At 38.5% G+C, this 14995-nt stretch overlaps 1 pseudogene; it reads left to right on the forward strand.

The window, feature by feature from the left end:
- Nucleotides 1-4751: 4751 nt before the first annotated feature.
- On the forward strand, nucleotides 4752-5082 carry LOC106842787 (large ribosomal subunit protein eL42-like; annotated as a pseudogene).
- Nucleotides 5083-14995: the final 9913 nt, after the last annotated feature.

Genomic DNA, 14995 nt, shown 5'->3' on the forward strand with positions numbered 1-14995 from the left:
ATTTTAATATCTGGTATGCTTTTTATTCCTTTATTCTTTGTTTTTTTTTTTGAGGAAGATTAGCCCTGAGCTAACACCTGCTGCCAATCCTCCTCTTTTCGCTGAGGAAGACTGGCCCTGATCTAACATCCGTGCCCATCTTCCTCTACTTTATATGTGGGACGCCTACCACAGCATGGCTTGCCAAGCAATGCCATGTCCGCACCTGGGACCCGAACCAGCGAACCCCGGGCCGCCAAAGCAGAATGTGCAAACTTAACCACTGCGCCATCAGGCCGGCCCATCTTTTTTTTTTTTTTAAAGATTGGCACCTGAGCTAACATCTGTCGCCAATCTTTCTTTTTTTTTTCCCTTCTTCTCCCCAAACCCCCCCTCCACCCTGAATAGTTGAATATTCACTAGTTGTGTATTCAATAGTTGTATATTCTAGTTGTGAGTGCCTCTGGTTGTGGTATGTGGGACACTGCTTCAGCATGGCCTGATGAGCAGTGCTATGTCTGTGCTCAGGATCCGAACCCACGAAACTCTGGGTCGCCAAAGTGGAGCATGCGAACTTAACCACTAGGCCACGGAGCTGACCCTCCTTTATTTATTCTTTATTTAATAAGGCTATTGCCTATTCTAAAGCTTTTGTTCTTCATGATGGGCTTTACTTTAACACTATCAGTTTCACATATCTCTATGTTGGGCTTTTTCTTGGAATTAAGTTACATTTGTAGCAGAACTAATATAGTTCACAAGCATTTAGTCAGAAATGACATTATTAAGAGACATAATGTATCTCTCCATTTATTTTGGTTTTAAAATATATTTCAGAATATTTAATGTTTTTTCATATGAGCCTTATAAAATTTTTTGTTAACTTTTTTTTCTATATTTTGTTGTGCTGATGTAAATGGGACATGTTTTTTTCCACTTTATTTCCTTACCTATTACTGTTGGTATGTAGGAAAGCTCTTAATATTTGCTTATTTATTTCATAATCATTTAGAGTTATAAGAAGTTCATAAGCTACTTCAGATATTTTTTCTTTGATCTCATGTTATCTCATGTGTAGGAAATATATTTGTGCTTACTGTAAAAGATTGTATTTTTGAAAGATGGCTACAATAGCATCTCCCATCCCACGTGCTCTTCTGAATGTGACCTTGCCACTCCTCCCCCTTCCATTGAATCTGGGCTTAGTGACTCACTTATAACCAAAGGAATGCAACAGAAGGGACACTGTGTGACATCTGAGCCTTTCAGCTTCTGCCTAGTCCTCTTGAAGCACTCCCGCTCTGGACACTCGCTGTTGGGATGCTCCTCAGTATGCAGACGCCATGCTGTGAGGAGTCCAAGCCACATGGAGGGGCCATGGCCTATAGGTATTCTGGTTTACAGTCTCAGATGAGTGTTTTTGTTATCCTTGCCCAGGTACCAGCCGTGCGAGTACAGAAACTTGCAGATGATTCCAACCCCAGTCATTTTAATCACCCCCAGACATTGTTCCTAGCTCAGGCCCCAGATATTGAGGAGCAGAGACAGGCCATCCCCACTGTACCCTGTCCAATTCTTGATGCTCTGAATCTGTGAGCACTAAGTTTGGGGTTGTTTGTTACACAGCAATAGGTAAATGGAACACTCATCCATCAGTTTATAGAAGAAGGAGTCATGATATCTCTGCCATTTGTTAACCTTAAGACTTTCATCATATAGTTAAGCTTTCTTGAACTCAAGTTCCTTCTCTTTAAAGTGGGGACAGTGTTATCTGCCTTTCCAAAACCACAGAGAATTGGTGAGAATCAAGTGAAAAAATGATGTGAAAGCACTTTGTGAAAATAGATGTGAAAGTGTAAAGCACTCTCCATAAATATAAGGGAATACATAAACAGAAATATAAAGACTAACTTTTGAGTCAATTATACATATTTTTTTCTGAGATCAAATAGGCTTAATGATTTCCCTGGGCAGAGCTGGCCCAACAATGAGGGAAGGGAGATCCTGACCCTATGGAACTGCATGCTGTATCTCGGAAACATGAAAAGAACTCTACTCTTCAACGATAAGTGACTGAAATTTCTTCTGGGAAAGGCAAACTTTGTGTGGTTCCGTTCACGATGGAAGAAATCCAGATATCTCAAATGTGACCCGAGATAAAACTAAAACTGCTACAGAGTAGCTAATCTTTGTTAAGGTTTTTCTTTACAAACTAAGGTCACTACATTAAAAACAATTGAAACCACTTGTCGAGAGAGCTGCTTACTGTGTTACTTCAAGGCAAATCAAGTCATCCGCCAAAATGGCTTTAATCTCCAACATGAAGTGCCAGAGCCATCGGTGATAAGTCAAGCTCACCAATTTCTATGCAACTCAAGAAAGGCAGAGTTAGATAAAGGAAGTGTTTAACCTTTAGAAGAGCAGCGAGGGAGGGATGTCACTCTTCCTGTTTCCACTCTGTTTTCTTGAGACTCTAAGAAAGGAAAGTATTTATGCAGAAAGTATAAAGATTTGAGCTTCCTGATTTTTATACCTGGGATGTTCTCAAATCCAATTGCTGCTCTCCTTCTTTTGAACTCTATTAATTCTGCTGTATCTAAAACAATCGAGCATCCCTTTTAGTTGTCTGTTTTAAGAATTTGACAGCTGTGAATAGGCAAATGAATAGGATTTAAGGCTTAAAGGCAGTGTGATCTACTTGAAGGACCTGGCTTTTTAGTAAGACCTTGGTTCAAATCTTATTACACACATATTAACAGCATTAGCTTCAGCTATCTACCTAAACTTTTTGAAGCTCCGAAATGGGGTAAACAGGGATAATAATATTTACCTCCTCACGCTATTGTGAGGATTAAATGACCTCATGTTTGGGAAAGCAAAGTCATGTTGACATTTTTACCCCAACTGCCCTGGATCAGTTCCTCTACAAACTCTACTGCTGAACATTCCAACAATCTCCTTCCCCTTTCCCAATTTCCTCCAGGTATTTCTGGAACTTCCCAGGTGTTGCTACACATGCTCATGCATGGGACTCAGGCCTCATAAAGTTTAGAATAAAACAGTCCCTCAACCTCAGCCTCCAGCCCCTCACCCCACAGGCTTCAGGCTGGAGATTACACATAATTTCCTCTCTGTAATCCTATTTTCCTTCTCCTTCCAGATTTACCCTCCTGTTCAAGTTCATAACTTAACTACCTCTTACATGTGTAAAACTCAATTCAAGAAATAGACTCAGGAATCACCAGACCACCCAGTTCCTAGGCACAACCAGACCTTGAATTCTGATTTGGGCTTACTGCAACACCTGGCACACAGAGTCTCTCACATACATTATCTAATTTTACCCTAAGAGAGGCTAAGTGACATATTCAAGATCACACAGTCAGGATTCAAACTCGGGTCTTGTGACTCCATGGAGCCTCTTCTATATTCAACAATTGGAGGGGGCTCTGGAGCTAGATTGCCTGGCCTCAAAGCTGGGAGCCGCTCCTTTCTCATCAATGACTTTGGAAAAGCCCACTCTGGGACAGTAGGCTCAAAGGCTATTTTGTGACTAAGCCTGGTAGCTGTCCTCCATAATATTGACCTTTAAAGGTCACCCTGAAAAACCTGTGACGCCTTCTTACTCAGTAGGAAAAAAATCACATCTTTTTTTTTCACACTTGGCAAATATGTGAGTGTACTTTTCCTGAGTAAATAATTGTTCTTTGTATTTAATTTCTATTGTGTATTCACAGTTTCCGTTTATGGGCAGTCATGGCTTAAATTAAGCCGATCTCTTAGGATTTCACACTCAATACTTTCCCTTTCCTTTTACATGTTATTAAAGTACTGGGATATTTCTTAGGAGTATTGACAGAGAATCTGGGTGGTGCTGTCACACACATCCGAACAGAGCAATCTGGTGATTTTTGATCCCCTACCAAAAGAGCAGACCAGCTGGCATCCAGATTCAGGTACAAATGACACACAGTTAGTGCTCATGGGAGTGAGTTTAGGCAGCTCAGCCAGCTGACTCCCATGAACAACCCCTGTAACTCAGAAAACTGATAGCTGAAAATCAATATAGAGGGGATTTCTAGTCAAGAAACTAATAACTGCAGTAGCATAATCAAAGAGATGCATAGTCATTTAAAAGAACCCTTCAGAGTCCCTTTTATGAGGGAGTCTGCAGGCCTCCCCAAGTCTCTGCTAAATATTTTCTATCTCTTTGGAGGGGCTGGACTCAGAAAAATGTATGAAGCTCTTGGCTGTAGCCTGGAGACTCCTGAGGAGAAGGAAAATCATAGTTGCATTATTTTGTATAGGGAGAAAGAGGATTCCTGTGAAGGGAAGTGTCATATAACTGTTATGGCATAGCCAGGACTTTTGTTATTAGGGATGTCTGGTAGAAAATGTCTCCTGAAGAATTCCTTTGTGTCCTTCCTCATTGTCCATATTCAGATTTCACTTCATTTCTGTGTCTTTTTAGGAATTTAAACCATATACAAACTTTATCAAAAACCATAACCATCAGACTAACTTGCTAACCCTGAACCAAAGATAGATCAATCAATATTTATTTAAGACACAGGCTAAATGAAAGGGGTTGCTTTAATTTTTTTCTTTCTTTTTGAAATTCCAATGAATAGGTTTGAAATGAAACAAACCGTTTTTCAAGATCATCAAAATATTCTCAGAAATAAACTGAATGAAATATATGGATTTTTAATTCCAAGGTCTGCACTCGAAGGGAGAGGCTGGCTTTCCATGCAAATAGTGCTCTCACAAACATGGTGAACGTTCCTAAAACCCGCTGAAACTTGCCGCACTTTCTGTAAGAAGTGTGGCACATACCGACCCCACAAAGTGACACAGTACAAGCCAGGCAAGCATTCTCTGTGAGCTCAGGGAAAGCAGTGTTGACAGGAAGCAGAGTGGCTATGGTGGGCAGACTAAGCCGATTTTCCAGAAAAAGGCTAAAACTACAAAGAAGATTGTGCTGAGGCTTGAATGCATTGAGCCCAACTGCAGATCTCAGAGAATGTGCTGGCTATTAAGAGATGCAAGCGTTTTGAACTGAGAGGAGATAAGAAGAGAAAGGGCCAAGGGATCCAGTTCTGAGCTTCATCTTTTGTTTTATTATGCAGACAATGGAATCTTGAGGTTATGGTCACTCCAAAAAAAAAAAAAAAAGGAAAAAGGGGAGAGATTGGGATCACTGCTTGGGCCGTTGGGAAGTTTATCTTATTGCCTGAAAGGTTGGGAAGATCAACAAGCTTTTGTAGCCAGGGCTCATGTCTTGCCAGTGCTCCCCTTTGGCTTGAGGAAGTTGATTATCTGAAACTTGAATTGCTCCCGCACTCTCCTGGGGCCGTACTAGCTAGAAAGTCCTTGGAATGGCTAGGAAAGTGGTAACCAATCAAATCATTGTCCCGTGTACTCCTTATTAGCTCCTGAGGCTTATAAAGCAGATTAGGTACAGCTCCAGCTTTCTGAAAAAAAGACAGGAGAAAAAAATGTCTAATTTTCGAAAGGTGTTGTAGAAAATCTCTCCCTCTTACGCTTGCATTATTTAAAATAATTACTGTAACGCCTGCACTTTGCTGTCTCTGAGGAGACGTCAATTTTTTGTACTAGGCAAAAATAAACCCCAGGACCACTTTGTGTGCTGAACTTTGCAGCGAAAGAAGACTCTCGGTTCGGTCTGACATTTCCATTAGTGTTCAAATGAATGATAGCCAAGCAGTTCACATTGGAGCCCTCCAGTCTCAATTAAATGTGACAGGAAATTACTCCTGACACTTCAGGGGACAAGTGTTCTCCAACCCCCCCACCCCAGCTCTGTATACCAAAATTCCCACTATTCTCATCTATATTGATTTGAGCTCAATTTTTGCCAGAGATAAGAATTTCCATTTTAAAATAACAATAATAACTGACATTTATTAAGTGACTATGTGCCTGGTACTGTGGCAAGCACTGTATGTATTAACTTATTTAATCTTTAGCACAGCCCCATGAGGGGATACTGTTATTTCCATTTCACAAGGAAGAAAGTAGAGGCATAGTGTTTTATGTTCCCTGAGTATGTAGGCTCTATGAAAGCCTCACTTGTTTTACTCACTGCTGGGTTCTCAGCATCTAGAAGAATGCCTAGCATATAGTAGGTGTTCAAGAAATACTTGTAGAATGAATGGGTGAGTGAATGAATGCACAAACAACCCCAAGATCACATAGCAAAATGGGACCCAGACTCACCCCAAGGTCACATAGCCATTGGGGACCCAGACTCAGCCGTCTGGCAGGACACCTGTGCCCTTTGCAGCCTCAGCACATGGTTTCAGGCGGTGTGGCTGCCTTGTCACCTCGCTCAGCTCAGAAGAGGAAAATGTGGCCACCTTCTCATTGTCATAGCCTTTGTGAAGTCTCCAGCCAAAGCAGGACCAGATTTAAGTCCTTAGGGCTGTCGTTGGGACTTGTTTGGGTTTAATATAAAGTCTGGTGAACTGAAGAAGTAATATGTAGTGGAATTAGATAGAACTCTTAACCTCTCAATGTTCCAGTTCCATCATCAGTAAAATAGAAGTAAGTATATTTACCTCATATAGATATCGTGAAGATTAAATGGAAAAAATGTAGATAAAATACCTAGCACCAAAGTCTTGCATATAGCAGGCATTCAGTAATAGTTTACTGTTTCCTTCTCCCATGGAATCTGAGCCTGTGTCACCCATTTTTGGACAGGTAACAGAATTCTCTGCCCTCTTCCTTTTAACCAAAATGTGGAGGGGAAAAGCCTGAACAAGGACATTGGCCTTAGGATATAGAGGATGAAAACGTCCTCAATTTGTACTCACTGTTCCCCTGCTGGTAAAAACCTTCCCTTGTGGATAGTTCAGCATGTGTATAAAACACTTTGAGATAATTTTGGCATTCACAGGCATGGAAAAAAAGCCAAACTGACTGAGGGGTTGTGGATGCTAGAATAGAGCCTAATTAAATAGGTTATGAGACGCTGTAGATAATGTGCTAAGGCCCTGGCTGTTTTGAGATTAAGGAAGGCAGCCTTTTCAGAATTTTTATTGAGGGAATGAGGGATTGTAATTAAACATTACAAAGGGTTCAAATTTTAAGAAAACCCAAATGTACATATGGAGCTAAAAATACTTATCCAAAAATATCCCTTACAGGAAAAAAAAGGAGTGGCTTCCTAAATTTAATTGAAATGCCTTTGAACTTTTTCCTTGAATACAGCATGGGATCCTGTGTGGAAATGAAGAGGAAGGGAGAGCATTGGGGGAAAAAGACAAAGTGAAGGGCTCGTTTGGCTAATGGGGTCACCTGTGTTGCCTGGCCTTGGGTCTGATGCTCACTTCAGTTGAGCCCTGCAGCAGGAGCTAGTTTTGGAAATAAGCTATAATTTTGAAGAGGAAAAGAAAAAGGATGCGTGTGGAAGGGCAAGTGGTAGAGGCCTCGCTTAGACAGGAGTCCTGGGAGCCCCAGCTCAAGAGCTGCTGCTACAGTTCACAGTATGTTGCTCTGAGCTTGTGTGTGTTGCAGTCTAAATTCAGAAGAAAATGTTGTATCCCAAACAGAATGCTCAGCCAGAACCGAAGAGAAGTTCCCTAACTGGGAAATGAGCCGTCCCCTACCTTCCTGTTTCCTCCACTTCTGTTACCCGAAGGCTTAGTACCATTGCTTGATCTCTGTAAATCATCTTGGAGATTCCACAACTGAAAGAAGGTCTTTAGTAGAATGTTTCCCCCTTAAGATAATGGGTAATAAAGCCAGATTTAGGAACGGGATTTTGGAAGGGGAATAATAAAGTAAATATGAAGTCCCACTTGTCTTCTTTCTTTCTGCCTCCTGCAGGCCTACGTGAAGCAGCAGCGTGAGAAGGGACGTTAGCCGTGTTTGTACGATCTCATTTCCACGTCTACTTCGCATGTCTTCCTTTTGCCTGCCATCTTCTTTTATTCTTGTCTTTATCTCTTTTCTTCCTATTCCTGCTATTTAAACTTCTAGTCTTCTCTCCTTCCTTTTTTCTTTCTCACTAATATATTCATGCAAGACTTTCTGAGCTTGATAGGTTTACTGATATTCCTTTTTCACCTCTCCTAAAGGGTTAAATGCAAGAGATTTTTATTTTATAGTTAGTTTAAAAGAATATTTCTCTGAAAACTTTTAAAAAAACTGAATACCTTTTGAGATAATGTGATACAGATTGGAGTGAAGCAGAAGGGCTGTGTGTCCCAGCACTAGAGATATTAGTAGATCCCAAGGAAAGGAAAATGTTTGCCTTCAGTTAGTACCACGATGGCCCTAGAGAAGACCGAAGTACAATTTAAGGGTGACCTAACATGTTTTCTGTGAGAACGATAGCTGAATAAATTGTCAACCCTGTACCTTCATAATATGATTATCCAAGTTTAATAAGAATTCTAAAGATTTTATTATTCATGTCTCATAAATGTTTCATGTCTCACTCATGTCTCATGTCACTCTATTCTGAGTAACTAAAATCAACTTTAAATTATTCATTCCTGATTAAACCAAAGCATTTGGCATTCTCCCATTATTTAGCACTCTTCTCCTTCCATAACATATTTAGGAAAGTGATATTGATGCCAAATCCATAACATAGTTTACATAATAGAACTACATGTCTCACATTAATTATTTTATGGGCCAAGTAATTGTCTTTAGGGATTATACTGTTTTTTCCTTCCCAGTAACTCTGTTCACTTCTTTTTTCTACTTATCCTGGCTTGTTCATTTATTCCACAGATGATGAACGCCTACATGCACATAATGCTAAATGCTGGACATTGGAAATACAGTAGTGAACAGACAGATGTGGCTAGGTCATCCTGGAGCTTAACATCTACTTGTTTCCTTAAGTGCTTGTTTCTTATCAGACTCTCAATGACTTCAAAGAAGAAAGCTCATTCCTTGACTTGGATATCAATATTTTCTAAAGCAATGCTAGTCTCCCAAATATGGTGAATCCTACTTGACGGCTGACACAGTTTGGCTGGTAAGAGTATACTTTGAAATCAATAATTTATCAAGCTTTGTAAAGCACCTACAGGGCGTAAATCATTGGATATGATGAGATATACCACAAGTAACACCCAGACACAATCTTTGAGGAATTATGGCATATACACAAACATTTTTTCTACTTTTGAGTTAGCTTTATTTTTAAAGTTTTCTTTATAGCGCCATAATTTACACATAATAAAATGGATAGGTCTTAAGTTTTCAGTTTAATGAATTTTGATAAATGAATAGGGTTTTACAGTACACACTTCTATTAAGATAGAGGACATTTCCATCATCCCAGAAAGTTCCTTCCCCCCATTCAGTCAATTTCCTTCTTTTTCCAGTCCCAGAGACCACTACTGTTCCAAATTCTCTCACCATAGATTAGAATTGTCTGTTCTTGGACTACATATAAATGGAATCAGATGGTATGTCCTTTTAGTTTTTTGTTTTTTCTTCCCCTAAATATTATGTTTTTGAGATTTATCCATATTATTGAGTATATCAATAACTGATTTCTTTTTAGGTCTGAGCAGCATTCCATTGTATAGATATACTACAATTTGTGTATCCATTCAGTTCTTGCTGGACATGTGGGTTATTTTTAGTTGTTGTAGTAATTCTTCTTATACAAGTCTCTTTGTGGACATTTTCTTTTCATTTCTCTTGGGTAAAGATGTAGAATGGAATTTCTGTGTCATAGAATAGGTTTATGTTTAACTTTATAAGAAATTGCCAAACAATTCTTCGAAATAGTTGTACTATTTTATACTTCCATCAGCAATGTATAAGAATTCCAGGTCCTCCACATCTTCATGAATAATTTGTATGCCAGTCTTTTTATTGTCGATTTTATGAATACTTTACATATTATGGACATAAATCCTAAGTTAGAACTATTTATGTGAATATTTTCTCCCAGTCTGTGGTTTTTTCTCATCAGTGTTCTCCCAAATCTATTGCTGTATCCTATTTATTTCCATGTTTTATATCTAATTAATTTAGACTTTTGAAATAGAAAAGCTAAGAATTCAATATTCCTTTCTTTTTTAAATTGTTGTAGCATCACTTCTCTGAAGAAAGAAACACAGAACACCTATCCAAACTGAATGGAAGAAAGGCCAGAGAGTATAAGCAAATCAGGAATAAAATTAAAAATGTTTTCCTATCACACAGGTTGAAAAACATTTTTTTGAAAATGAAAATGGAAAGACATATACACAATTGCAGGCAGAGAACAAGGAGAGAATGATGAGAAAGACTCTCAAGAGAGAGGTGCAAGAGAGGGGAATGATAAATGGAGCCAAGTTGATGAAGAGGTGGGAGGAGATAAATTGAGGAGACGAGAGATAGGATTCACTTAGGAAAGACACTTGGCACTTCACCTGAGAGAGAGGTAGGGAAGGGAAGGAGAAATATGTTGAGAGAAAGGGGAATTTGTAGTGTCCTTTCAAATGGCTTTGATCTAAGTAAAGTACAGGAGAAGATGCTCCAGAGACTAAGAAAAGCAGGAGCTGGGCTGGGAGCTTGAAGATCATGTATTGCAGTGAGAAGTCTAAAAAAGATGCGGGAACGGACTGTCAATCAGAAATTAAGGGCAATGGTTTATAAAGTGGGACTCTCAGTTCACTGGCCACCCCATCCAATCCTTTCAGATAAGGAAGGGAAAAGGGGTTAACGTAGAGTTGGGCATTTACAAGGTAGACAAAGTAATAGGACATGGTGGTGAGGAATATCAGATGTTGAAAAGACCATCACTGAAATGGCAGACAAAAAGTCTGCCTCTATCCTCAGCAGCGAGAAGTTCAAGGTCAGAGGAAAGCTGATGGCATGGAAGAATATGGAGCTCCTGAAAGCAAATGTGTTAAATGATGTTAGAATTAGTCTGATTGTCGGCAACCATATGACTTGAAGCCCTATTTCTTTTTCTATAGTAATTTTTATGTAGGTATGGCTGACTCAGCCTTTAGTATGACATTGTGGACATTCTCTTTTCATGAGAGAAATAAAAAAATCTATTACTGGAAACATAAGAGAGAAGTTTATCTAGAGTCCTATGGACCCCAAGTTTCTCTACACTCTGTCATATATAGGTCCAATAATTTTATAAAAATTGAATCAAGTGAATCCAAAAAAGTATAAAAAGAATTATACACCATAACCAAGTGGGACTTATCTCAGGTTTACAAGGCTAGTTCAACATTTGAAAATCAATTAATATAATCCATCACATCAGCAGACTAAAAAAGAAAGTTCACATGATCATATCAATAGATGCAGAAAAAGCGTTTGATAAAATCCAACACCCATTCATGATAAAAGCTCTCAGTAAACTAGAAATAGGAACTCTTTCAACTTAATAAAGACTTTCTACAAAACACCTACAGCTAACATCATACTTAATGAGAAACTCAAAGCTTTGCCACTAAGATCAGGTACAAGGCAAGGATGTTCCCTCTCATCACTCCTTTTCAACACTGTGTTGGAAGTTATAGCTAATGCAATAAAACAAGAAAGAGAAATAAAAGGAATACAGATCAGAAAGGAAGACATAAAACTGTCTTTGTAGATGACGTGATCACCTATGTAGAAAATCCAAAAGAATCGACAAAAAAAAAAAACAAAACAACAAATCCTGGGACTAATAAGCAATTATAGCAAGGTTGCAGGATATAAGGTTAATATATGAAAGTCAATTACTTTCCTATATACCAACAATGAACAGGTGGAATTTGGAATTAAAAACACAATACTATTTATATTAACACCCCCAAAAATGAAATACTTAGATATAAACCTAAAAAAATATGTACAAGATCTATATGAGGAAAAGTACAAAACTCTGATAAACAAAGTCAAAGAAGAACTAAATAAATGGAGAGATATCCCATGTTTACAGATAGGAAGATTCAACGTTGTCAAGATGTCAGTTCTTCCCAACTTGATCTATAGATTCAATGCAATTCCAATCAAAATTCCAGCAAGTTATTTTATGGATCTCAACAAACTGGTTCTAAAGTTTGTGTGGAGAGGAACAGACCCAGAACAGCCAACACAATACTGAAGTTGGAGGTCTAATGTTACCTGACTTCAAGACTCACTATAAAGCTACAGTAATCAAGACAGCATGGTATCAGTGAAAGAATAGACAAACAAATCAGTCACCTAGAATGGAGAGCCCAGAAATAGACCCCTATAAATATAATCAACTGACCTTTGACAAAAAAGCAAAGGCAATATAATGGAGCAAAGATAGTCTCTTCAACAAATGGTGCTGGAACAAATGGACAGCCACATGCAAAGAAATAAATCTAGAACAGACTTTACACCCTTCACAAAAATTAACTCAAAATGAATCATAGACATAAATATAAAACACAAAACTATAAAACTCCTAGAAGATAACATAGCAAAAAGCCTAGATGACCTTGGGTATGGAGATGCCTTCTTAGATACAATGCTAAAGACACTACTCATGAAAGAAATAATTGATAAGCTGGACTCCATTAAAATAAAAAATTTCTGCTCTCTGGAAGACAATATCAGGAGAATTAAAAGACAAGCCACAGACTGGGAGAACATATTTGTGAAAGATACATCTGATAAGTGACTGTCATCCAAAATATACAAAGGATTCTTAAAACTCAACAATAAGAAAACAAACAACTTGATTTAAAACTGCGCCACAGACCTTAACAGATACCTCTTCAAAGAAGATATACAGATAGCAATAAACATATGAAAAGACGTTCCACATCATATATCATCAGGGACATGCAAATCAAAACAATGATGAGATAAAACTACATACCTATTAGAGTAGCCAAAATCCAGAACACTGACAACACCAAATGCTAGTGAGGGTGTGGAGCAACAGGAAATCTCATACATTGCTAGTAGGAATGCAAAATAGCACAGCCACTTTGGAAATTTATGTCCACATATAACCTGCACATAGATGTTTATAGCAGCTTTATTTATAATTGCCAAAACTTGCAAGCAACTAAGATGTCCTTCAGTGGGTGAATGGAAAAATAAACTGTGGTACATCCAGACAATGGATATGCTTCAGCACTAAGAGGAAATTATCTATCAAGACATGAAAAGACATAGAGGAACCTTAAGCACATATTACTAAGTGAAAGAAGCCCATATGAAAAGGCTATATACTGTATGATTCCAACTATATGACATTCTGGAAAAGGTCAAACTATGGAGACAGTAAAAAGATCAGTGGTTGCTGGTGTGGGGAGGGGGTGGGAAGAGATGAATAGGTGGATCACAGAGCATTTTAGGGCAGTAAAACTTTGCTGTATGATATTATAATGGTGGATACATGTCATTATACATATGTTCAAACCCACAGAATGTACACCACCAAACATCAAGACTGACCCCGAAAGTAAACTATGGACTTTGGGTCATTATGATGTGTCAACATAGGTTCATCTTTGGTAAAAAAAAAAAAAAAAAACAGCAAAAAACCATATGATTCTGGTGAATGATGTTGGTCATGGGAGAGGGTATTCATGTATGGGGCTGGGGGCTATATGGGAAATCTCTGTACCTCTCTATCAATATTGTTGTCAACCGAAAACTGCTCTAAATCAAGTCTTTAAAAAAATTCAATCAAGTATGCCTTCTTGAAAGTGATTCCTTCTTGCTGGACATATGGTTCCTCTTTTTGAAAAATTTTTCTCACTGGTAATCCTGTTTTACATTTGTTGCTGCTGAGCTTGAATATTAAATTTACTTTTCTTCGCAGCACAGCTCTATATGTCTTGTAGAAAATGACATACTAAAAATAGAAGGAGAAAAAGAGAGAGAGAAAACAGGACATATGGGATCTTTATGAGGCTCTAGGTGGAACAACATATCTCATAATGAGCCTCTACTGAAAGACCAAGAAGGCTCATTTATAAACTTGCAGTCTCTTACATTCCGCGTGTCTTCACATCTTAACTAAAATTTCCTAATAGTCATTGAGCAAATTTCATCATCGGCTTGCAGATTCTAATTTTCCCTCAATCTTGCAATAAATATACTCAATTATTCTGCCAAAACACTGTCTCTTGTGAAGATAAATTTAATAAGAAGGAAAGTGAAAGGAGGAAATTGAACTTACTGTAGCTTTGGCTGGGTTTGCCGTACAGCCCTCAATCTGATTTTCCTTTAATGACAGTTGACTATGCCGCTTCACTACAAAAAATTAATAATACCACTGAATCAGAGTTTGACATAATAACTACAACCCAATAGAAGCCTTGGCTAAATACTCTCATTCTTCAGTCAATGGTTTTTGTTATATAGACCCGGATTTTCCATCCTGTTTTCTGTTTGGCCTAGGACAAGTAGCTTGTCAGTTGTATCTAATTTTAGAATCCTTCAGGAATCTAGTATGATTATCTATTATTACCCTTCTGGAGTCTATTATTATCCCTTCAGCTTCAATTTTTCTTCCCTTAAATTGTTTCAGACCAATGGGCAAATCTCCTAATCTCCAGGGAAGGACATGCTCTTGTGACCTAAGCCACGACTCAGTAAACTGCATTATTTCAGTTTAATAATAGTGATGGGAAATGCAAGGTATAAAAGTCCCTGCCCTCAAGGATATAAGCATCTAGTTGGGGAGACAAGACACATGTGTGTGAAAAAACAGCTAACACGCTAGTTATTAAATACCTAATGTAGGCCTTTGAATAGGTGCTGTAGGAATTCAGAAGCCAGAAAAATCACTGTGGGCTGGGGAACTCAGGAAAGATTTTGTGAAGGAGCGGAGATTGGAGCATAAATAGGATTCCAAGGAGAAGACAGAAGTGGGGAGGGTAGTCCAGGTGGAACGCATTATACAAGTGAGGCACAGAGAGGGAAAGATGTAGGAGTACTCAGGAAATGATGGTTAGAACAGAATAGTTAGAGATCAAGATTTGAACTCAGAAATGGGAGATGAGGTTGGAAATCTGGGGCGGAATAAACAGTGGTAGATCTT

This window comes from Equus asinus, chromosome 9, assembly GCF_041296235.1.
Source record: "Equus asinus isolate D_3611 breed Donkey chromosome 9, EquAss-T2T_v2, whole genome shotgun sequence".
In the NCBI taxonomy this organism is placed as follows: domain Eukaryota; kingdom Metazoa; phylum Chordata; class Mammalia; order Perissodactyla; family Equidae; genus Equus; species Equus asinus.